This window comes from Peromyscus eremicus, chromosome 7 (genome assembly GCF_949786415.1).
Source record: "Peromyscus eremicus chromosome 7, PerEre_H2_v1, whole genome shotgun sequence".
NCBI classification, from domain to species: domain Eukaryota; kingdom Metazoa; phylum Chordata; class Mammalia; order Rodentia; family Cricetidae; genus Peromyscus; species Peromyscus eremicus.
The window spans coordinates 13,958,788-13,982,413 of record NC_081422.1 but is presented as its reverse complement, the minus strand read 5'-3'; positions in this window follow the sequence as shown (position 1 = coordinate 13,982,413).

Genomic DNA, 23,626 nt, shown 5'->3' with positions numbered 1-23,626 from the left:
TCAGCTATAATGTTGAAACTTTTATTTTATAATTGAGCAGTAAGTTTTTTGAGCACATATAGGTGATGATTTTATAGATACACATTTGTACATTGGGCTTTGAAAATTATGTTGCTAAAATATATTTTTCTAAAAATGAATTGTATTTATTGGGATTTCAAAACCAGTTTAGTACTTACAAGAAAAGTTAATTTAATTTTTGGATAAGTAAAAAATTATTTTGTTCTCTGAATTTCTCTTATAGAAATTCTAAGACCAACCAACACATGTTTTGGAAAGCATGTGATGACATGTAGAAGGAAATAAATGAAAACTATAAAAAGTCCTGCTAATTAGGTCATGTTCAATGTACAATGCAGAAAAGCAATTACTTTGTCCTTCACTAATTGCTAGAGCTGCAAACAATATGAACTCTATTTCCCTTGGATCACAGATGGGAAATCAGGAGCCAAACAGTAGGACAACATAATGAGATAAACCAAGGTTGCAGGATGCTAGGGAAAGAATGGAATCGCAGCTTAGTTTCCTGTTTTTCTCTCTAGGGATCTTCCATGTATCCTTAGAATCCTACTTCAAAACAACTCAGGTTAAAATTATGGCTGTGAAAAAGAGACAATTATCTTCAGGTAGCCCAATCAAATGCAAAATTCCTGAAAGGTCACCCAAAGCACATCTGGCCAGAACACCCTTCTGTAGCAACTGTGGTAGATGTTAAATCAAAGAAGCTGGCGTCTGACCATGACCAGGAGGTGTTGCAAAGTCTAGCACAGTAGGCAGCAGTGATTCAGGCTGCATTTTTACTGCTGGAAAGAAAAGGGAGGACTTAAGCCCCAAATGGGCTTAAAAGAAGAATAAATCTGTTAGCAGAGCAATTACTCATGTCCTCAGTAAACTGCCTCCTACAAGGATTAGCAGATAAATCTCAGCCTGGGCATTAGTGTTTTCTTGGCACATCTTCCTCTTTCTACACATCAATAACAATGTATTTACCCAATTATCAGATAATCCCTCTTAAATTGATCAATTGATAGTTCCCCCAGCCCTTTCAAAGCACTGCTTTGTTTTCTTTGGCCTCAAACACCTCAAAATATTTCTGGAGGTCAGGAAAGTACAAATTGCAAATTTATTATTCTTAGAGTTGCAGGGTGACCTTTCACCCTGTGTTTCAAATCTCTGCATGGTGCCTTGGAAAAGTGATTTCCATTAAAGTAAATAGGAGTCCCAGGGCTAAAGGCTGAATGGAACTGTAAGACTTAACCCTTACATGTACATAGCCTTAGGAGGGGGAGATTGACAGTGGCTTACAGCTTTTGCCAGGGAATATTATTCTCAGTTTAAAATTTTGTGGTCATATGTGTTTATGCAAAGTGATGAGATACTCAGATATATGTATACATCTGATATGATCAAGTCAGGGCACTTGTCATTTTCAAATCACTTTCCTCTTAAATGGATAAATTTTATAATTTATTTCATTTCTTTTTTCTTTTTTCTCTTTGCAACTTAATATAACACAGTACAAACTAATATATTGATAGTGATCACTTCTGTAAAAAAAAAAAATCCTACATATAAACAGGCCATGTCCAACATGAGTTAAGCTTAATTTAAAAGATAATGTTACAGATATTTGATTCTTATTTCTTATTGTTCCGTAGGGAATTCTCAAGCCATGTGTTTATCCATTTTTATCGGAAATGAGAAGATAATGACTCTCTTTTCAGTCAGATGTTTTACTGGGAAATAGGAGAAACAATCCTTACATTGTACCTGCTCATGATGTGGTGGCTTCTACAGGATGGAGTGACACACCAGTCAGACAAGACACACCATGCACATTAGACAGACACCAGCTTCATTAATTATTACCACAGCAAGAGATTTTTAACAAGGTTGATGATGGTGTCTTCATCAATACCTCTTCTGCAATATGCCTCCTGTCCTCATTTCTTGTTAACCCTGGAAGTCTATTATTTGGCACTGCTGTGTGTGTGTGTGTGTGTGTGTGTGTGTGTGTGTGTGTGTGTGTTGGGGTATGATCCTAGGGCCTTTCGCATATTATATATGCATTCTGCTGCTGAGCTGTATGACTAGCCAACAACACTAATGTATTTCTTTAAGTTTGTTTTCTGTCTTTTTCTCATGTATACACACATACCTTGTATTATTTTTTGTTAAAATGAAACCTAAATGAGAGGTACAGAAGTGTGTTTGATTTTACGTATTTTCCAATGAATATACAAACACGAGATCTATCTGATCTGGGTCAATGGTCTCAACATTTAGCCAATCTCCTAACTGAAGTTTTTCTCTATTTCTTTGAATTAATTCATTACTATTTACTAAGCATCAGCCATGTAGTAAGTGCTTCCCTAGTTTTCAGATAGGGACAATGAATGAATTTACTTTGCTCTGCTCAGCTACAGGAAACAGAAAATGCATGTGGAAGTTTAATAACTGATATACTGAAAACACATGGCTTTGGAACTCATTATTGTATAATAACTAATGTTATAACTATGTTTATACAGTATTTTTCCACTTATGTTCCAGGGACATGTACTGAAGCATAATTGTTAGACAGAAAGAGTGATGAAGAGTGATTAAAAAGTCAAATTTGTTGTAAACAGAGAAAACTTGATTAGTAAGATGAGACTAACTCTCCTCTACATGAGTTATCCTAACTCCAGCTTTTCTAGCTACATGGAGGAGAGCTTGCCTTTTGTAACATTGCCAGGTATTTGAAGGGGTCACATCCTTTTAGTCCTTAGTGACTATCTTTTATCTAGACTGTCACTAATAGTGCAGTGAATTCTGACTGTGTGTCTTTGCTGGCCTAGCTTCTGTGATACCTTGTTCGTAAATGAGAAGGTCATACTCTTAAGAACATTCACACCTTGATCTGATTTAAGACTCCAGACTTAGCTATAAATTCTCTCCTTTATACTCCCATGCTTTAGTCAAACCCATCTAACTCTTCTTTGATGAAAGCCTGATCAATTTTAGGGTAAAATTCTTGATAAATGTAGGGGTGCAAAACCATGGAAAACTATTATTTGTTTGAAGCTTACCAGCCATATCATGTAGTACCTTAGAAATGTCATTACTGCTTAAGCAACTCTTTGATCATGTTTGGTGAAATCTCTAGACATCTAGTTTGTTCTTGTGCTATGTTTTATATCATGTTCATCAGCCTCTGGGTATTCCCATAATGTCTGCTAGAGTGACTGAAGGAAACTGTCCCTCGCCCGTCACACTTGGCTCACCTTTGAACTCCTTTAAGGAAGATGTTCTGCTTTGTTCATTTCTCTGTGTTCCAGGTTCCCAACATGTTACTAGAACACATGGATTATTAAAATAAAGTAGCTGTCTGAGTAGGTGTCTCTTCTTCATGATCCTTATAGAAAAGTATTCCTCTCCACCACATCCTTAGTTGGTCTCATTCTTCTGTAGTCCTTCCTATGTATGTTCATGAGCCTCATTGTGTCAGGCAAGTGGTCCTTCTAGAATTGTGCAGTGGTAAGAAATTCAGCATGCTCATATATATTCATGAAGGCAGGAAAGAAGTTCAGAGATCTCTAAATTTGCAAAGTTGTTAGGCCAACATTATACATATGATGTCAAAGATTAATTATGATTCTAGGTCTCTAACAGAAGTCCAATCTGGATAAAAATACCTCATTTCTAAAAAAATTATATGTATATTATATATATGATTCAGTAAGTTAGTACTTAACAATCTGACTAAAACTCCCTTGCCAAAAGCCACATAATTGATAAACTTCAGGCTATAAAGTTAGTCCAGACTCATTTGAAAGACCATGCTCCAGATTCAGCTACTAATCTAAACTTATCTTGTAAATGTGCTAAGGGAGATTCCTTCCTGCTCAGTTAGATCTATCTCTGTTGACTCTGTCTTCAATCTCTGTGACTGGAGAAAATAAAACTGTTAAATACACTCAACATGCAAACATAAAGTAACTAGTGCTTCCTTGTTCACGCCCATCTAAATTATTTATACTAACTTTCTACAATATGCATGTAGGTGTTTTTTCAGACACTTAACATCTGTAATACAATTTACTATCAGAAGAAATTTTGCATCACCTTTTAGAAAATGATGAAATCATTGAGGTTAAATAAAATGCTTAGTATCAAATTGCTAGTAGTTTTAGAGCTTATTAGTCTATCTGTAGAGACCTGCAGAGGGAATCTCTCCCTACAGGTCAGCCTCATCAACAGCCCTCAGTGTGGGGCAAGCGATAGGGAAGGGGAATTAGAATCTATCATGCTAGTTTCTAAGGACATTCTATTACTTTTAGTGAGATGTGTGCATTTACCCAAATCATGCTGCTATAATTAATGTGAGATGATGTCTCCTTCTGTTAGCCCTGGAAACATTTACTCAGGTCTCTGCTTGACCATATAGTAGGTGTTGAGTTGGAAACTAAACAGGAAAATAACATAAGTATAAGTTATAGTATTAGTTAATTTCCCAGATGACATCAGCCCCATGTTAGAAATATAGAAGTACATTTTGAGGAGCCATATGAAAACACATGTGTTCAGACATCATTTATGGCTTTTGAAATAAGTATTGTTTTATTTTTAATCTACTTTCATTTCACTTCTTTTTCCTCTAACAGCTATGTTCTAATATATGACATCTAAAACTTAATGGCTTAAAAACACCACATAAGTTGGTGTGATTCATTCAGCAGATGTTTTTATGCAGTGTGATTAGAAAAATGAAACTTATAGATGCTATTAAACACACTCAAGATGCTAGCATAAAGTAATGAAATACAAAAAAATAAGTCATGTGTGTCTGTTTATGGACATATAGAATATATGGAATGAAAGCATACATAAAATATGTACGAAGATGTTGGCAAGAGGATACATTAGTCATAAAGAGGTTATAAGGTTAATTTTCAAGCTTCAATTCCACCATAGTTTTTTCTTTCTTCATGGTGGGTAATTGAATTCAACTTTCAGGGTATTGAAGTAGCAACAACCATAATAAATAAATAAATAATGTAATTGATAGTAAATTTGAAACCAAACTAACTCCAAGTTAAGCTCTATTGTTAACTGTACAGAAATTCACTGTCATATATAGAGTTTGGGAATGAGCAAATATTTGAGTGGTTATCTTTTAATCAGCTGTGTGGTGTATTTATTTGTAAATTATATAAAATAATTTTATTTTTTGAAAACAGAATACATTTTTGGAAAAGAATAATCTTCATGATAAGATGACATAAAGGTTCTTTTTCCTTCATTACATTCTAATTGGCTAAATTCCAAGCCCAAATCATCATCTTTGCAGTCTAAAGAACACCTGCCAACTTCCAGATGTCTTCAGGGTTTACCTTTTAGATAATGCGTTATTATTGTGTCTACTCATTGTTACATGTCAGTTTATCCTATATTTCAGTATTATGAAGCCAAATGATTCATCACTGTGTTAGGAATTCATGTTTGTGTTATTCGACTGTAATGAATGTAGATATATGTAATCACCAATGTATTCACCGGTTTTGATGACTCCTTTGCTGTCAGTGAGCTCTATTACACATGGCATATTTCAGACTTATGTAACTTAATTTATCAATATTTTATGTAATTTAATCAGCAATGTATAAATAATTTATTAATATGTCATATTTGGGAAGACATCAGGGTAAATAAAAATTTTACTATGTCTCTTGTGCGTTCATATATCTATTTACTCAATAGAAAAATTTTTATATAACTGAAATTTATGTAGTTGAAACTATAAGAATTATGCCCAACCTCATGTTTTGCTATATGCATGTCCCTTGTTTGAATTTCATTTGCTGATAGTCTGCATTTTCACTAGTGATTTGAATCTCTTCTAAGAAACTAATTACTGTAATAAAATGGCTTTTCTTGGGTTTTTGCTTAAGTTCCAATGACATTCAATAAGCCACTATCAAATTGTTGTAGTAGTTGTGACTATGTAATGATTTTAGTATATATGTTTTGACACTGGGTTATATATAGTTCAGACTGGCCTGAAATTTCACTGTAGAACTGAGGATGGCTTTTATCTATAGATTCATATGCCTCCATTTCCTGAGTGCTAAAATTACTGGCATGTATCACCATACCTATACTGTGTTCTCTATCTGATAAGCCCTTCTGTATTGAAACATTGTAGGTTGAAATATGCTTAATGACCCCAACTTTCTAAAAATAATAGCTTAGCATCCAAGAGCATGTAAATTTTAGCATTTCATTTCTAGGTTGTATGACTGATTGGCAGTTGTGCCATGCATGGCCATAGGTACTGATTACCTATCACTAACTGTGGGAAGTCAGAATTGAAAGCTCACTTTCTCTTAAACACATGTTGAAACAACTTAAGTGGAACCATCATTAATTAGAGACCCTATTTTCTTTCTTTTTTTTTTTTTTTTGGTTTTTCAAGACAGGGTCTCTCTGTGTAGCTTTGCGCCTTTCCTGGAACTCACTTGGTAGCCCAGGCTGGCCTCGAACTCACAGAGATCCGCCTGCCTCTGCCTCCCGAGTGCTGGGATTAAAGGCGTGCGCCACCACCGCCCGGCGAGACCCTATTTTCAATGACAACTGAACTAAGAAGAAATATCATTGTTCAGTAAGTGGTGGCTAGGCATAACAAGGAAGCCCCATCTCTCTTACTTTTCCAGAGCCAAGCTTTAGCTATACTTAGTGAAAAGCAGGATTTTAAAATATTTGGAATGTTGCTTTGGAAACTGGGTGGATGATCCCTATGAGTTTGGCTTATCGCTCTGTTTCTGATTAAGATATCATGACTTAACAATGCATTGTACAGAATTTTTGAATAAATATTCCTTCATTTTCAGTACTCCATTTATGATATTTGCTAAGTTTAAATGGTACTACTTTTAAACAAATGAAATAAAATGTATTATCTTTGTTTGTAAGTTTCATCTACTTCATTTGAAAGGCAACATAGAGAGGCCCTTATGCTGGCATAGCAGTGAAGAATCATATTTTTCTTTTAGAATGAAAACATCTTCCTTCCATGTTTTTTTTTTTGTTTTTTGTTTTTTTTGTTTTTTTTTTTTTTTTTAGCCCAAATATGTCTCAAGTTCTATAGATAGAGCCTCAGAAAAGAGGTAAGGTTGTTCAAACCATTGCAGATTCTACATAAAAACACAGGAATTGCACTACCGAATCCTGGGGAAACAGTCTTGGAATTATGCATGTTTATATTTAGTATTTCTTATTTTTTAATTAAACTCATCATTATCTAAGAAATGCATTTTTTCATATTTAATATTGTGGACCAGTTGCTGTAAATGCAATTAAAAACAAAGACAAATAGGAAAAAACTCAAAATAGAAAGCTGTTAGCTGGTCCTTCTGCCCTTACCATTCTATGTCAATAAAAACAAAGTCATCCATGATGATCTATGGTGATATTTTGTTTGTGCTTTACCAAATAAATCTTGCCTGAAGAACAGAATGTGGAGCTAGAGGCCAAGAAGTAGTGGTACACACCTTTAATACTACCCAGCACTTGGAAAGAAGAAACAGGAAGTGATGTGACTGGGTGGAGAGAGGAAGTGATAAGGTGGGGTGGAGACAGAAGCTCAGCCCTTTCAGGCTGAGGAGTTGGCAAGGTAAGAGGTGGTTGTAGCTTGCTTCTTGTCTCTCAAATCTTTCAGCATTTACCCCTAAATCTGGTTCAGAGTTTTTATTATTAAGACTAATTAGGCTTCATGCTACATCTGGCATCTAACTTGTGGGACACAAATTCATGAAAAAGCCACTTGCTTATGGCTTTGCAGCCACTGGTACAGGCTGGAAATGTGTGTAGCTGGAGTCACTACCCCACCAGCTAAGTTTCTGTTACAGCCTATCTGCAGCAAGCACTATAGGCTTTTGGACTCCAAAAACTGCAGGAGTTAACTTCCCTATTGGTTTAAATATTAAGGCAACTCTATGTAGTTAAAAGAGAAGTTTATTTTGTGGGGTAACTTACAAGTGAAGGGATAGGTTACAGGGTCTGGGAAAGGTGTAGCACAGTCCAGCAGTATTCTCTGGAGAACTCTGCTTGGTATACCTCCAGCATCCAGGATCCAGGAACCAAGAGAGCCAGCACATCCAGATCTCAGGTCTTCAGGGGTCCTCTCTTGGCTCTGCCTTGTAGGCCTGACAGTTAACGAAGCCTCAAAGGGGATGGTATTTCCAGGTCAAAGCTGGAACAGCTACCTACTACACTTCCCCACATCTTCCTCCCTCTCCCCCTGTGCAGATGGCTGGCTCTTTGGCTTCTTCTTCTCCGGGTGGGTTGTGGGCTCTCCCTGGACACCATCCTCGGGCTGCTACTACACTAGGTAACTGCCTTGAAATCTGTTTGGGCTTCTACTGTTCTAAGTAGAAGCAGTCAGCTTCGCATCTAAATCTTCATCATTGGCAGATTTGGTGAGACAATTGGGAATTCGTAAAGGGGAAGTTAATTAAAAAAAAAATAGAGGTTTTTTTTTTCCCACATTAAAAAATGGGAAACAATATTACAATGGAGAGAGTTAGGTCTCTGTATGATAATATGCTGGACAGTTTGAAAATAAAGAAATTAAATGAGAGGATAACTAATTTAGATGGGATTTACATAATGTCAATTATAAATGTTATCTGTTTGATCATTTTTGTTTTATCACTAAAAAAGTTGGTTAATATGAATGCCAAGATAAAAGTTTTAGAAAACTTATTAAAAGAGATCATAGAAAGCCGGGTGGTCGTGGCGCACGCCTTTAATCCCAGCACTCGGGAGGCAGAGCCAGGCGGATCTCTGTGAGTTCGAGGCCAGCCTGGGCTACCAAGTGAGTTCCAGGAAAAGGCGCAAAGCTACACAGAGAAACCCTGTCTCGTAAAACCAAAAAAAAAAAAAAAAAAAGAAGAGAGAGATCATAGAGATATTCAGACCCAGGCAAAGAAAGTTAAAGGAGAATCAATCTCAGCATTGCATTATAAGGTGAGAGAAGAACAGCTTAAGGTTTTCAAACAGCCAACATTAATTTATTCAGGCACTTTACAAGAACTGCAAAATGATAGATATCCCCAAGGCTGTGTAAGAGCTGAATGGGACATCTGTGCAAATGTTAGATTTGAGAAGATTCAAGGAAGCAATAGTCTCATGGCATGCATTCATCTTTTGTGAAGCAGATATTGAACTTGTGGTCAACTTGTAATAGAATTTTCCCTCAAGATTGGAGAGATTTGGTTACCAGCAGTCTTGGAGCCTGGTCCTCAGTTTCAAAGGAGGACCTTTTGGAAAGATGAGGCTAAGACCACTGAACAATGAGGTAGGTCTAAATGTATATAAATCTCCCAAGACCAACTTCTTAGAGAGGGAGATTATGCTAGTGCAGAAAGGCAATCCTTATATGATGACTACACCCTGGCTTTATGTCATGTAACAGTCTTGAATGCTTGGGATAGAATTTAAGAAGTAGGAAAGAAAATTTAGTCATTTATTAAAGTTATACAGAGCCCAAAAGAAACCTTCACTGATTTCTTACAAAGACTGATTTCAGCAATAAATAGAATGATATCAAATTCAGAAGCTAGAGAACTAGTAATTGAATCTCTGGCTTTTGAAGATGCTAATGCACAATACAAAAGGGTAATTAGGACATTAAAGGCAAGATCAGCACCCTTGGAGGAATGGATCCAAGATATAGTCAATACTGAATCATAACCATGATGATGCTTGGATAGGAGTGATTTCCAGAGGTTTGATGGAAGTTTGAAATGTCAAGTGTTTCAACTGTGTTAAACAAGGTTACTTAAAAAGAGATTGTAGACAGGGCATTCCTAGAAACAAGGTTTTTTGTTTTTAAGAATAATCTCAACAGAATGCTCCTCCTGTCTGGATTATGCAAAAGGTGTGGCAAAGGCAGACATTGGACTAATGAATGTAGATCCACAAGGGACAGATAAAGTAAGCTTTTGCTGTTGGGAAATGCCTTGAGGGGCTCATGCAGGCCTCCATCTCAAATTTGGATGAGTCATTTCCTGTCATCATGGAGGAAACTCCTTCCCAGAGCAACTAGAGAACCTAATGCCTATTGTAAGAAACCATACTGCTCTGGATGATAGAACAGCTATAGAAAAGAGAACAAGAAATTCAGGAGAAACCATAAAGTAAATATTTTGGCAAACTTCTATAAATGAACAAAGACCAAAATTAAAGATATGAATAAATGGCATTGTCATTGAAGGTCTTAGAGACACAGGTGCAGATATAACAATAATTGTACCAGAATCTTGGCATCCAAATTGGCTTCTTCAGGAGGTAAATGTTCAGCTTTTAAGGACTGGAACATTATCTCAGGTAAAACAGAGCATGAGATTGGTCGAATGTATAGAGCCAGAAAATTAAATGTAAATTAAAATGAAAATTAATGTATAGAGAGAGGAAAATTAAAGCCATATGTGGCTAATATAGCAATGAATTTATGGGGACATGATATATTACAACAATGAAATACCCATATTAACATTCCTCCTATCTCAGAAACAAACCATAAATTAACTTATGTTTCTGGGAAAAATATTAGAAGGTAGTATAAAGAACAGTCATTGACCATTCAGGTTGTACAAGAATAGGGCAAAACTGCTACTGATCTTCCAAAGGCACCAACATCCTTATCTTTAAAATGTTTGATGGACAAACCTGTATGGGTTGAACAATGGCCTTTAACACTAGAGAAACTGCAGGCTTTAGAACAGCTGATACAGGAACTGCTAAATGCTCAGCATATTGAAGAATCAACCAGACCTTGGAATTATCCTGTATTTGTTATTAAAATACATCTGGAAAATGGAGAATGGTAATACATCTAAGAGCTGTTAATAAGGTTATTCAGCCAATGGGCTCTTGACAGTCTGGAATTCTTTTGCTTTCTCTATTACCTAAAGGATGGCCTCTTATAGTTATCAATTTAAAAGAATGTTTCTCCACTATTCCTTTACAAGAAAAAGACAGTGAAAAATTTGCCTTCATAGTGCCTATTTATAATAATTCTCAGCCTGTTGAGAGATATCAATAGAAGGTTTCTCACAGGGAATGTTAATAGCCCCGCCCTGTACCAATATTTTGTAATTCAGCCATTGGAAATGATACATAAGCAAATCCCTCAATCTATAGTTTACCATTACATGGATGACATCTTACTAGCTGATTCAAATGTAGATACTTTAGAGAAAATGTTCAAAGAAGTAAAGAAAATTTTGCCTTGTTGGGGATTACAAATTGCCCCTAAAAGAATACAAAGAGGAAATTCTATTGATTATTTAGGGTATAAAATAGGTCTAGAAAAATTTAGACCCCCAAAGGTGCAAATTATGCGAGATCAATTGAAGACTCTTAATGACTTTCAAAGATTGCTATGAGATATTTCCCATCTACAGACCACTATTGGAGTAGAAAAATCAAGAACTGATTAATTTGTTGAAAACCTTAAATGGTGACAAGGACTTACATAGTCCAAGAGAATTATCAGCTGAAGATGAGAGAGAATTGACTTTGGTGGAAAAGAAATTACAGAATGAACATACGGTTTGTTTGGATCTAGAGCTTGATTGTATTCCATTAATTTTACCCTCTATGCATTCTCCTACAGGAATATTAATGCAGAGTGAGGACATTATCTTAGAATTGATCTTTTTACCATATACAGAGTAAAAACTGAAAACGTATGTGGAAAAGGTCTCTGAGATGATTTTAAAAGGATAATTGAGTCTTTGTCAAATAGCAGGAATAGACCCAGCAGAAATTGTAGTACCGTTTACTAATGATGAAACTGACAAATTGTGGGCAGAAAGTGAAACTTGGCAAAGAGCTTGCAGTAATTTTTTAGGGGAGTAGTTAACAACAAATATTCCCAAAGCAAGAGAACTCAGTTTATAAAGAGAACTAACTGAATCCTTCCTCACATTTTGTGTGAACATCAATATCTGAAGCCTCTACATTCTATGCTGATACAAATAAATTAGGAGAAGCAGGTTACAAATCAGAAATTTTAAGTAAAGTGACTCAAAGTCCTTATGATTCTGTTCAAAAGTCAGAATTACATGCTATTCTGGTGGTATTAATGGATTTTACAGAACCTATTAACATAGTTACTGACTCTCAGTATGCAGAAAAATTGTTCTACACATTGAAACTGCTGGATTTATTCCTGATGAGTCAGGATTAACTCAGTTATTTATTCAGTTACAAGAAATAATAAGGAATAGGAATCATCCCTTATATATAACACACATCTGATCCAATATGGATCTGTCAGGCCCTGTAGCACAAGGTAATGAAGAAATTGATGAGACATTTATAGGAAATGTGCTAGAGGCCTCAGAAATTCATAAAAACATCATACCAATAGCAAGGGTTTAAAAAGGGATTTTTCCATTACTTGGTAACAAGCCAAAGAAATTATAAGGAAATGTCATATTTGTTCTTTACACAACCAAAGTCTACTACCTGCAGGAAGTAATCAAAAGGGTACTCAAAAGAATAAAATCTGGCAGATGGAGGTGTTTTATTTTGTAGAATTTGGAAAATTAAAATATGTACACCACACCACTGACACCTATTCAGGATTTCAATGGGCAACTGTTTTAAGTTCTGAAAAGGCTGATTCTGTAATCACACATTTGCTAGAAATTATGACAATCATAGAAATAGCTGTACAAATTAAGACAGACTGTCCAACATGTCTCTAGTGAAATGAAACAGTTTTTTGCTTATTACAATATAAAGCATATTACAGGTATATCACACAATCCTATAGGGCAAGCAGTTATAGAAAGATCAAATTGACCTTTAAAGGATATGCTAAATAAACAGAAAGAGGTGATAAAGACCCCCGGAAATAGATTATGTAATGCTCTATTAACTTTGAATTTTCTCAATGCTAATGGGAAAGGAACAATAGCTGCAGAGAGACATTTGATAATAGAAAAAAACTATGAAATTAAATCAGCCTGTATACTATAAAGATATACTGACCTCAGAATGGAAACCAGGATATGTGTTACATTAGGGAAGAGGTTTTGCTTTTGTTTCCTCAGGAGAAGAAAAGCTATGCATATCATCAAAACTGATAAAGGTTCAATTTAAGCAAGAGAGACCGCTTAATTAAAAGAGATAATAGTTCATCAACTAGCATGACCATTCAATTTTAACTAACTTATATGACTAACAAATGCTTTTCATTTGATCAGATGTAACTTGCCAAAAGGGAACATCCCCAAAATTAGGGTTGGGGAAGGGTTTTGTTTTTTTCTTTCCAGGAGAATGAAGGCATCCAGCTAAGGAATCTGAAGACCACTGGACAAATGAGACATGTGAAGAAAAAAGACAAATCATCCAGAAAAAAAAATGTACCAAGAAAAAGAGTAAGTTGGCCTATTGATATATCACATTTTCAACAGGATAAAAATTTTAGAAATCTTCCTAAATGTTTATTTCTGTTGCTCTCTACAGACACATAAAGCAAATGATCTTTTTGTAGTCCCAGTCCAATTAAAAATTAAAGCTGACTTTGGAGTTGGAGTGTGGCTCTCTCATTCTCTAAACCCAAGCATTCGTGTTAAAGTATCCCCTTCTCTAAACCCAAGCATACTTGTTAAAGTAAAATAAAAAATCTCTGTCTCATGTCAGAAGAGCCACCTGATATGGGAAAGAAGAAAAACAAAAATTAAGGGAGTATTTTATTGCCATTAATTTCATAGTCTTGTGGTTTTATTTTAACTCTTTAGAACTTTTCTTAAAGTATAACATTATCCCAAAACTTATAAACTTTATATATATATTAAACTTTTTGTCATGATATTAATGGTCATATAGAATACTAATTCTAAAAAAGGTTTCATCTAGTTTACTGTACATGATTTTGGGTTTGAGTCTCTATTAGGAATTAAGTTTTGTACTCTGAATGTACTTGATAAATGCTGATCCCTTAACGTCTTTGAGATCTGCTGCATATGACATTTAAAATGCCTAAGTTTTTAGCAGTGAACCATGACCATGCCTAACAGTGACCTTTGAAGTCTCTGAAAGGATGATGGGGCCCTATAATGATGATTCCATATGGACTATGATAATGCCACTAAGCTGAAAAAATCACCCAAAGATCAGCTTTTGACAGCAAACTGCTCAGGAGAATTTTGAGGTGGCTAGCTGAGATGATCTAGCCTCACAGACTACTCTAGTCAGGACTTGAGACAAGCCTGCACTTTCCCATTACGTAGAGACTGGACAACAAATGATACAGCTACCTCTCCTAGGATGTGACAATTAACCCAAAATTTTCTTTTCAGGGTCCCCTAAGGATGCCATCACCCCCAGACAGCAGGAAGTAAACTTAAGAATATGATGCCCACATTCCCAAGAGGTGAGGTGGGTGGTTTTTGATCTTTCTGTGGGTTATGGATATTTGTCATCATTTAGGGTGGTTGGTTACCCTGAAATAAGCCATGGTGGAGGGAACTGCTTGGTCTCTGTTGCTGCCAGATGTTACTTTCTCTGTAACCCCAGGCTCAGACAGTTTTCATCATTATCTGGAGTTTTGACTTTAGAGCTAAACCTTGAAAGAATAGGGTAAAGAGAACTCATTCATGGAGCATCCCTGTCAGCCTTCTCTGGTGGCAGCACAAGAGTTCAGCTCCAGATCTCATGCATGCTGGAACGTTTACACATTGAGCTAATCCAGAATCTGTTTGAGATGTGGTCCTGGAAACCCGGAAGTTCATCTTGTCATTGCATTTATTATCATTAATTTTCTGATTCTCTTGTCTTCTAAGAATTTTGTGAGTTATGTAGATAGTTCTATAAGTTATTTTCCTACTTGAAAGTATCCTTAGAAACTTTATGTTACTTCAGGTAAGAACCTCACTGAATCGAACTTTAAAAATGACATATAATACATATAACTTTCTCTTTTTAAAAACTTTTACTTGTCACTTTGTTGTTAGTTAACTGTCTTATCTTCAGATTATTTTCTTTCTCTGCCTTTCATCCACTGAGAAGATGCCTGCAATGTCAGAGCTTCTCTGTTTAGTCATTGGGTACATTCAGACAGTGGTTTTCATTTATTTACAGGGTAGTTTTCTTCACACCTTACAAGATTCTGTCAGCATTTCAACCTTAGGAGATGTGCTACAATGATATTTGCTGAATATTTCAGTTCCTTTTCCATTCATGGATTTACTGTCTTTAATGAATTTGTCATTACCAATTTAAAGTTATAAACATAAACTGTAAAGTGTGTATATTCTTCCAGTAAATAGCTAAGTTGTCTTTTGCTTTCATACCTACAAATCTCTGTAGCATTAGAGTTTTGTGGGTAGAATATTATCAACAACATTATATTTGAAGCCATTTCCCACTCTATTATCTTGAATTAATATTTTACGCTGAGTGACTGTCAAGTTAACTGTGACCTACATGCTTTCCGATCATCTGTAAGTTCCATGGGAGCCTTTGTGTCTTTGTTTTGTAAACAATAACAAGAAGAGAGTGCCCTTGTGTATTTGAGTTGCTGATATCATATGATAATTCATCAAACAGAACATTAGAGCATATTTTTCTAGCATTTATCAAAAGTCAAAGGGAAATTTATTTTTCTTGGGTATTAGAAGAAAGCACAAGTGGTCTGCATACTTCTTTTCTTACCATTCTCCTCCAAATACCCGTCCTCAATACTAGCATGACATCAAGATTAAGCAGTCTTAAACTAATCATATCTGATTGTGATCTGCTTTGAGTAAGCAACACAAGGTTCAGAAGGTAACACTGTGTTTAAAATGCAGCTGTCTTCTACAAGATTGGTATACCACCACTTTTACTTTTTGCCACTGTAACATTCAATGCTAATTTAACTCAACTCATAAAAACAATGGCAATCAGAATAGACATGTTCCCACTGACCTTCATTGATTGAATCAACTGAGCAGTTCTCATTTGCTGGTACTATGTGTCCTAATCCAGCCAGAACTCTGTGACTGCATCTTGTTCTTGTCAACCCTGCCAGTGTCACCATGCAACATCACTTGAATATCTTGATTTCCAACTTTGGGCTATTTTCTCATTGTCAAAATGTGTAATTAAACATATTCTGTGGCATTAATTCATTAAATGAATTTGTTGAATACCTGTGATGGGCTAGCCATTGTTTTATTGATTGGAAATATATTGTAGATCATGCCTTCTTTCCTTATGCTGTTTAAATTCTGCTGGTGAAAGCAGATGGTGAACTACTCAATAAGTGTATTGCTTACCAGGTAGTAGAAAGTGCTGTTAGATTGATAAGACTGAAGCTGAGACAATGAGATTGTCCTCTTGGTGGTATAACTAGGGGAGGTCTAACTGATCAGATATCATTAGAAGGATTCTAGGAAGGAGATGATAGAAGACTTAAGTGTGAAATGGATAGTCAAGGAGAAAGATCTGCAAGTTGCAGTGTCCATAAGCAGGAATGTGAGAGATATGTTTATGTTTGATGAGCAGATCATCTAGGCAGAATAAGTATCACAAGAGGTAAGGCTGCACATGTGTGATAAGAGTAACCACAGGAATTCATCAGCCCCTTCAAACAGACATTTTCAAGAAGAGTGAGAAACCACTATAATATAATAAGCCCCCTCCCAATGCCTAGTTAAGCATACAAATATTAAACTGTGTTTAAAATGTACTGTGGTACTGTGCTCCCATGAGATGACATTTATTTTGGGATTTCCCAGTACAATTTAACAGTCAAAGCATAGCAGGAAGTAATAAAACCCTCCTACCATATATGGGGATGGAGGCTCAATTTGATGAGCTATAGGCAGGTTTGCAACAACAGCCAGTTTATTAAAGTTGATTAGAAGGTTGTGTATGCCAAATAGCAGGACAGATAGCTTCCTAAACTGCTGGGACCATAGCAGTTTTCCCCTCAAAATTACCTTACTCTCCCTTAATCCCCTGTGATGGAGCACTCACACCTAGGATTTTTACTCCCTCGATGTATTTTTTTTCTCTAAGTTGTCATGCTGTAGAATGTTTTTTGCTCCTTCTAAAATTCTCAAACCTGCCTTTTAATTAATTAATTGATTTATTCATTTTTTTGTGATGATGTTGAGATTTGAGCCCAGGGTCTGATACGTGGTAGATAAAGTGCTCTCACATAATTATCCCCATTATTGATTTTAACTCCAACTTTCTTCGGTTCCTAGAGCCACTAACTTCTCAGGTTCAAAGATCAATAATGAAACTTTTATCTGCTAAGAACTTCACAATGCACTGAATTTCCACTTTTACCTGGTTCTCAAAGATGTTTCTGTATGAGGCTCAGAACTACATATATTTTGATGATTAATAATCTCAACATAAGAAATTACAGTGACTGCCATAGCTAGTGAATTGACCAGGATGCACATAGGTCTCTCAGTCTCTGTTCTGTCTACTGTTTTCATTATTTAAACTTGTTTGATGGCTTGTGACTCCTGTTGAGTTCCCTAGAGTCCCTGAAATAAGTTTGATAGCTATGATGACTAAGAGTTTGGGATCAGACACACAATTTGTGTGAATATAAAAACCTGTGTTTTTTTTTTTTAGAAATTCTATTTCTAGCAAAATACACATTCGTCTTTTTACTATTATTTCTTTTAAACATTAATGATACTGATTTAATATTACTTTTGCTGATCTTAAATATTGTACTACTCCAAGACTATATTTCCTATTAGTGAATTACTTAGGGGTAAATGGATGTGATATTCCAATGTCTTTCAAACGTTTAAGATTAAAGGTGGGGAGAGAGAGTGAGAGAGGAGAGGAGAGGAGATGAGAAATCCATATTACAAGAAAAAGAATAATAAAAGTGTCTAAACATAATCTGTAGGTAATTTTGAGAAAAGGGTTTTACATGAGTTACAAATTTAACTTTTGCAACTTGTTTCAAGTTTGAAAATATATAAATATATAAAAGTTATAAAAATGTACTATATTTAAAACATCAAGTAGCTTTACCCACCTCTTGCAATGTAGAACAACTGAGCTCTCTTTGTAGTCTCTATTATAAAAAATTTTAACATGTAGAATCTCTACCAAACATGTTTCATCTGAAATTAATCAAGTTTTCTGCTTTAATTCTATGCTGCAGGAAATTCAGGAGACAAACTAGCAAATGAATGACACACTGAGGAAAAAGATGTCAAAAGTCAGAAGTTGGAATACTCACTTGGAAAAAGTGACCTAATCTTCAACAGCCTAACTTATTTAGGTATGGGTCTGTTTCATGTTAAATTTGTCTTATGAATATAAGAAATAATAGATAATTTTCAAGTGATACAATAGTAAAAATTTGGAAAATCTGCATAGGGAGTTATCATTAAATTATTGTAAGAATTATTGTTAATTTTATTTTGAGCTCCAATAAAATTACATTTATAAAGGAACTTTTAAATTGAATTTTTATTATATTCTAGAAGAACATAAAAATACTTAGAGGCATCTATTGTAATGTCTGAAATTTAATCAGTACCTTTCACACAAAATGATCTAAATATGGAAAATAATAGTAAGTTTTAGATTAAATTGATTGCTATATGAATTAAACTACTCCTAAAATTCTGTATGGTTAAGTGTCTGCAATATTTTCTAGAATAGCGTGAAGTGAAATAACAGTGAGCTATTAACCTAAGGTGACTGGTGAATAATAGCTTTGGTTGATGAAGAAGTCTGAAGACAAGCATTTGCAAAGTTACAATCACAGACCAGCAAGGTTGGTAGACATGAGTTAAAATCAGACATAGGAAGGCACAGGGAAAATAGAGTTATCAGGACTCATCAGGTCAGAGACAGAGTTATAAATTATAATATGCTCTCAAAGTAGAATACACACTTAACATGAATTCAGATTTTCTCCTTTCCCACCTGTGTATTTTGGTAATAAAAGAATCATATTGAAAGAGAAGAGATAACAGCTTTTCTAGGAGTGCAATTTGTTTCTATCATTTTGCAGGAAAATAATTCTCCCTAATCCCACCCCCCCAAAAAAATAAAATGACCAGAGGAGTCACAGGTCACTGCCTGACAAAGTATGAAGTTAAGAAAAGTGTTCTGAAGACAGAAAGGGCTTCAAATTGGAGAGAAGAGCAGAGCAAAGCTGAGTTCCTTTTAGCCAGAGAGTTGGATCATGAAGGGGCTTTACTTTTATTTCATTCATGGATACCTTTTCAAAAACAAAATATGGCAGCTTGCAATCCCGCTTGTTTCTGAGACATATTTACTGGGTATGTATAGCTGAGATCCTTCATCAAAACAGCTCTCTTTGTGGCAAGAGCCAGAGTGCCAGGGAGTATACTGTGCAACAAGACCAGAACAATGACAGTATCAGTAAACATGTTAATATCAAAGAGGAAAGGCTCATGGGGCTCCACACTTAGACAAAGAACTACAGGTGACCAATGGCTAGGGAGAGAGGGTGAATCATCCCCTTAACTGTTTGCTTCTCCAATAAAAAAAGTCCCAATACAAACCCTGACACCATATCCACATAAGCAACGATACTGATTCAGCCAATTGCATTTATATATTTGTGCATATTTACACATATGTACTAACAATAATCAAAAGAAAAAGAGGCTAACAACGTGAGATAGGTGGAACATGGGAGTTTGAGAGAGAGTAGCTGGGAGGAGCAAGAGGGAGGAAAGAAGGTAGTAGATGTAGTACTATTCCAATTAAAAACATCTTTAAAACAGCATTAGAGATATAGAACTATGATAATGGGACCATAGTAGCACTTAAATGGTAAAATGTTCAGTGCTGTGGGATGCTCTGTATGTCAAATGTGTTGCTCTGATTGGTCAATAAATAAAACACTGATTGGCCAGTAGCTAGGCAGGAACTATAGGCGGGACTAACAGAGAGGAGAACTGAGAGAACAGGAAGGTGGAGGGAGACACTGCCAGCCGCGCCATGACAAGCAGCATGTGAAGATATTGGTAAGCCACGAGCCATGTGGCAAGGTATAGATTTATAGAAATGGATTAATTTAAGATGTAAGAACCAGATAGCTAGAAGCCTAAGCCATTAAGCCAAACAGTTTAAATAATATAAGCGTCTGTGTGTTTATTTTATAAGTGGGCTGTTGGACTGCCGGGGCTTGGCGGGCCCAGAGAGAAAACTCTCCAGCTACAGTTTAATTTTTCAGTAAGACAGATGAAAATTTGAGGACATTTTGAAGAATTGTATGGTTGCTGAGAAGGAGGTATGAGCTTAAATTTCCATGTGGAGTCTCCGAGTGTTATTGTGGAAATAAAGTGATTTTCACCATGCCAGAAAGGGTTTTTTGTTTTTTTTTTTGAAATTAAAAAGGAGAAAGTGTATATTCATGACAATATACTTATATATTCATGAGTGGTATTTTCAGTAGTCATACAGATAAGACCGTCAATACCAAGAAAAAAAATAACATCTTAGATCATTTAAAATCTGCCAGCAAACAATTACCACTGAAGTAGAAAATTTCAACAAAATGAAATTTATTCACATCTAATACTTCTGGGAGCTACTTGCTGAAAAAATATACTCTTTACAAACATTAAACATTTGAAGAAACAAAAGGAAAGTTACATATTAATAAACACTAGAAATAAAGGATCATACCTTAGAGTGATACATAGATATTGTCAAATAGAGAGTTAATAAGGAATTTTTGTTTGTTTTTTTAAGACAGAGATTCTCCATGTATCATTGGTTGTCCTGGAACTCTCTCTGTGTAACAGGCTGGCCTTGAATTTACGGAGCTCTGCCTGCCTCTGCCTCCCAAGTGCTAGGATTAAAGGCGAGCAGGGTTTTTTTTCGTTTTTTTTTTTTTTAAATCGAAGTTATTTTCTAAGGAAAGTGGTTGACATCTATGCAGTACAGTAATGATATAAGCTTATCATTTTGGATGCTCTAGGAAGGTGTAATGTAGGGGGAGTAAAGAGTTGTGAAGATAGCTGAAGTGCTGACCTGAGCATGAGGACCTAAGTTCCATAACCCAAGCCCTTGTCCAAAGAGTCATATGTGGTTGGTGGCATGCACTTGCAGACTCAGCACAGAAGTGGCAAAGACAGGCAGCTCTCTGCGTCTCACTCATAAAATCCGTTATCTTTTCTTTAAGATAATGACACAAAATTAGGTGAGTATGAATTGTATGGTTAAACTGAAGGTCCCAAATTGGCTTGGAGGAAGTCAGTATATATTACATGATGTCAATGTCAGTAAAAAAGGAGGGAAAAACACAGAGTGGACATTTTCATCTGGTTTCAAGCTCAGGATGTTTGTGGTGAGGTAACTGGGGTCACTACTACAGAAAGCTGGAAATAAATGTTTTTGAGATTCCTGGATTGTTTCTAATTTTGCTAATATAAATGAACCTAGTTTTGGGCATTGAATACTATCTCTAAGGATACCTCATATTTTTCTTCATAGATTGAATTATTTTAAATATAAATTCTTATTGTTTCTTATATTTAGAAATATCAGTTAATGTTTTTATGTGGTTCTTATATCTTATTGGCTATCTTTTGGAATATCCTACTAATTTTTCTATAAACAAAGATAATTTTATTTTCTTTGTACTCTACAGTCATTTCTTTTTCCCACATGTTTACAGTGGCTACAAATTATAGATACTGAGTAATGAGGATGGGATCCTTACTTCCTTGGTCCCAGTCTTAGAATTCTGTTAACCATAAAACATATGTGAGATTTGTTATTTTCTTATTATGCTTTGCTTTGCATGTCCTTTACCTTTTCAGAATTTCCATCTATTTTAGTCTGTGGAGAGATTTTATAAGGAGAAAATGGTGATTAATTTTTTCCTAGGTATGATCTCACTATGTAGCTCTGGCTGGCCTGGAACTCCCTATGTGAATCAGATTGGCCACAAACTCATACCTTTTGGAATTAAAGTCATGCAGCACCACACTAGATGACTGTGAATTTTACCATTTTGTTATTCTGCTGTTTATATATTTTCCTTTTCTTCTTAGTAATATGAATTTTACCGATTCTTTATTTATAGTGCTAACTCAACTTTCTTAGAATAAACCCGACTTAACTGGAACATATTGTCTTTTCTATTTATCATAGAATTTAATTTTCTATCTTTAAAAAAATATTCCATCATCTTCATGAGTTGTATTGATCTGTGATTTTTTTCCCTTGTAATGCTCTCCTTGGTTTTCTGTAGACTACCGCTACTGCTGGATATGCTGCCTGATGTTTCAATAAAGGAGCCTAAACAAAATGATGCCCACATCATCTGAATCATTCTTGATAATTGCTATACAAGTCCTTTCCAACATCTTTCATATGAACAAAATAGATCATGTCTAATTAACAGCTAGTTGAATTTTATTCTGTGCCGATTCCAATTCACCTCCCATTATTTTCTTGGTAGCGAACTGCTTCTTTTGGCCACGTTCCCTCTGCAGAAAGCTTGGTGTGAGTCTGGAGTGCTCTCAAAAAATACAGACCCCCAGGTGCACCTTGTCCCTGCTCTTTACCTTGCTGCAGCCTCCTCAGAGTGGACTATGATCTCCTTGCTGACTGCCATGCTGGAGTAAGAGGTCTAGTGCAGTGATTCATTTGTTATGTTTGTTCCTCAACCATTGCCTGCTCAAGCCTAAAGGTTATCTGGCAACTCAAAATACACAGCACACTTAAGCTTGAGCACCATGGCTGCATATACTCCCAATGTGCCCAACTCCTCCACAAAATGGCTTGCCAACCTCAATCTGCCTATACTATGGAAAAGAGTTTCTTCTTTTCTTAGTGATCGAGGTTCCATTCTGTCACAAGGATTTGCTGAAAATTCTTCAGTATTGTGTTGACTAAAACCATTCTTCCAAGGATGTATGACTTCCAGGCTTGTACAAGAACACCTCATCCATGATGCCATTTTCCTATTTACACCCTTGGATGGTTAATATTGATTATCAGCATGACTACATCTGGGATCAATTAGGAGATAAAGTAATGAGTATACTTATGGGAGATTATCTTGACTAAGTTACTTGAAAGAGGGAAAAATCTCCCTGAATGTTGATGGTACGTACCTTCACTTGAGAGCCAGATAAAAGGAGGTCAGATGGAAAAGCTTTGACTATTTTTGTTCATCACCTTCATTTCTTACTGATGAGTTCATCCACCCCATTGCTGCTGTTGCTGTCACTGCTGCTGCAGCCCCTGCTGCATTTTTATACTGATGTATGAATCCAGTGTCAAAAAACGGACTGAAGACCAGTTGCTCTCCAGGAATCCCCAAGGCATTAAGAATCAGCCTTCCACTATCGTGCATTCATCTGAGATTTTGTTAAACTCTACTATTAAGGTTATTATTTGCCTGTATTAAACTTTTTCTTTTCAAATTTAGTCAGAATTTTCTTTGACTGTATTGTTTTTGAAAATGTAATTTACCCCCTCATGTTGATGCTAAGTTCCATTGAAAAGAATGTCTTCAATGCCAAATAATTCGTTATCTCATGAAAAGCTCTAAAAGTTAAAAATTCTGTTTCTCATGAAATGTTTAACTCATAATATCTAAATA